At 35.7% G+C, this 3192-nt stretch overlaps 1 long non-coding RNA gene across 1 annotated transcript; it reads right to left on the bottom strand.

Annotated features, from left to right (window-relative positions):
- Nucleotides 1-315: 315 nt before the first annotated feature.
- Nucleotides 316-2303, bottom strand: LOC112487658 (uncharacterized). Its single transcript, XR_003050971.1, has 2 exons — nt 1708-2303; nt 316-562 (listed from the first exon to the last, which is right to left on the bottom strand). It is a non-coding gene; the product is annotated as an uncharacterized LOC112487658 (long non-coding RNA).
- Between the last annotated feature and the right edge of the window lie 889 nt (nt 2304-3192).

The raw sequence follows: 3192 nt of genomic DNA, 5'->3' as shown, positions 1-3192 counted from the left end.
TTCTGGCTGCTCACGTCAACGCTTTCACATATTATGTAGTTGGACGGAGAAATAATCCACCACTATTGTGGGTCGAGGTAATAAATGTAGGAAATATGTGAAGTTTTACGAAGGATGCTCTCTCCCGTTCAGCAAAAAACAGAAACAGAAAACAGAAAATTAAATATTTGGCATCACAACACATAGGTTTAGTTAGTAGTTATTTGCTAAATACATTTGATTTTATTATTTTATAGTTGAAATCACTGGTGAGTTAGAAAGCTTCTCTATTCAGAGATGAAGATGAAGTTATGTCTAATCAACCAAGGTGTTTTTTTTTTGGGTTTTTTCACGTTCCCCTTAAAAGGACAGCACTGCCAGTAAACTGTGCGTGTGTGTCTGCTGAAGGAGGTCAGGCTGTGGTAAGATTTCAGTGAATGAAGCAATTCTTAGAAAGCCAAATACAGCTGAAGGAAGGAGGCTGGAGACAGGCCGTGACCACGCCCCTCTCTGGATGGAGGTGATAAGGAGGCAGCTGCTGAGTTCCGCTTCTCTTTCCGCTCACCAGTGGGGTTTTTTTTTACTACGATGAAAAATATTGTCGATAAATGTGTGTTATTTACGTCTCTGGCCTTTTGTTTGTGCATCAGTTAGCTATACAAACGCCACAGTTCTGTGCAGAAGAGGTACAAGATCCCTGCTCATGCAGGCGACTAACGGAAGAGAGCGCTTTCATTGCATTAGAGCGCCCTCTGTCGCTAGATTTTAGCTTACTTCTAACTTTTTGCGTATTTAGCACTAGCAAAAATAATAAAAATAAAAAATAAAATAAAATATATAGATCAAATATATAAAATAAAAAAATAACAATAAAAACACATATTTTACATCGGTTTTTTTAAATTAGTTTTAGCAAAATTCCATAATTTGACTATTATTTTTTTTATTTACTATTTGCTACATCACAACATTTTGATTTAATTTTGACTCAATTCATAAGTTAAAAAGAAAAACAGTGTTTTTTTGCCTTAATGTTTATTTTTATATTATATATATTATATAATATAATTATGATATTTCAGATAATTTTAGCTAGACTGTACAATTTTGTGATTATTTTAAAAACAATATTTTTTTATGTTTCTATGTATCTGACCTGTATTTTACTACACTACAATCAGAGACCAAACAAACTGAGACCAAGAGCTGAAATACACTTTCTTCTGAAACTGAAAGACCTGTGAGTCTATATTCACATCATCTTTCTATAAAGGACCTCTTGTATGTACACTTTACTTGAAAAGTGAAGTTAAAAAGAGCAGAAGTAAAAAAAAAAGATAAAGTTTACAGGGAAAACATGTTTTCCGGAAAATGGTGACGTTCCTCTTTCTACAGAAGTGAAGCCCGGTTAACTTTCTCTGAAAAAACACACTTCACTTCCCGTTTTGTGACCTTTAATAAACCACAAATAAAAAAAAAATTTAAGAAGTGGTTTTAAAAACAATGCTTTGTTCGCAACGTCGCACGTCACACATTATTTTGGAAACTTTTTTTTTCACGGAGCAAAACTGAATGTTGTCACTATGGAGGAAAAAAACGTTTCCAATTAGCCCAACATACTATGCAAACTATGTAGGTTACATTTGCTGGACACGAAACCTTGCAGAATGCAAATAAATAAATAAATAATAATAATAAAAAAAACAATCACCTGAATGTGTTTCTTACCTTTAGCCGTCATGGCAGAAAGCAGGCAGAACCCAGTTGCGGTACTGTAGAGGCTCAGGTGACACCAATGAGACTGATGACGGACACACAGGTGAGGGTGGTCACAGACACGGCAGGAACAGGGAACACACACAGACTTCACAGTGTTCTTGAATTCTTGAAATAAATAAATAATAAATTCCTTTATTCTAATTCAATAATAAAGTTCGGCCAAATTAGGCCAAGGGAGTTCGCGGCCAATCGTGTGCTGAGCTCTGATTGGTCTGCTTACGGTGCATTGGCTCCCAACTCATTATTTGATTCGCTTTGATAAAAAAGGAACGAGATGTTTCACTAAGTGTAATGGAGTAAAAAGTACAATTTTTCTCACCAAAAAGAAAAAAAAAAAAAAGACTTGAGTAAAGCACAGATACACTTCGCAGTTAGTTGCAGGGTGAGGTCTGTGTCGCCAGGTTCGATGGTGACGTCTGCAGACTTTCCAGTCAGGATAGAGGTTATCGGAGCTGCAGCGAGAGTCTGCAAAGTCTGACTCTGAAATCGAAGTAACTGGAATTGCATACAGCGATAGCAAATAGAAAACTGAGACTGTAAGTTTTCTGTCTCTGTATTACTTTAGTAATACGTTTTAGTAATTTAATTTAAAAAGATGAAGAGGTATTAGAAAACCAGGAAGTACTAGAATACAAAACCACGTTACATAAATACAAACACCATTCAAGGAAAGGAGGGAGAAAGATGTTGTTAAATGGTTTTCTTTCTGTAGTTACCCCTTCCGTCACTAGATGACACTGTTGTTCCTATATACATTCATATGAATATGGTTGTTGTTACATTATATGACATTCATTCTATTAGAAATAGGTAAAAAAAAACGCTTTATTATCGTGATAATAATAATATTATCGGGATTGGGAATTCACTAATTACTGAAACAATAATTAATCGCGGATCAATCGCTTTTTTATTTTTAGGTCCGTAACTCTCTGGTTAGATTACACATATTACAGGCAGATGAGGTTGGTTTTCCATTTTAGTCACATTGATGTTTAGACTTGCAGGGAAAGGTTTTAAATGTGGCGTTTTCAATGGAATACTGGTGTAAAACGCACTTTATATCAGTTGTTTTTGATCACATTTACTTTTAAAATAAAAGTCGACAGTACACTACGTCTGAATTAGTTATTGAATTTTGCACATCATCAAAGATAATGTGTTCATTTTAACTTTTTATTGGGCAGAGTGTTGTGTTAACAGCAGGCTGCACCTTGGAGGAGCCAAGTATGTGGTTCCTGCGGGGTTCGAACCCAGGACCTTCTTCGTGTAAGGCAGATTTATAACCAAGTGTGATAACAGCTATGTTACACTATGGAGAGACTCAAATTCAACTTGATTGCGTTATAACTGATAGCTACAGTGAGAAAGGGCGCACTGCTGGGTAGATTCAAACCAGCAACCTCTCGTTTAACAGCCAGATGAAATGACCGA

Source organism: Cynoglossus semilaevis, chromosome 10, assembly GCF_000523025.1.
Source record: "Cynoglossus semilaevis isolate Cse_v1.0 chromosome 10, Cse_v1.0, whole genome shotgun sequence".
In the NCBI taxonomy this organism is placed as follows: Eukaryota; Metazoa; Chordata; class Actinopteri; order Pleuronectiformes; family Cynoglossidae; genus Cynoglossus; species Cynoglossus semilaevis.
This window is presented reverse-complemented; position numbering and strand designations above follow the sequence as displayed.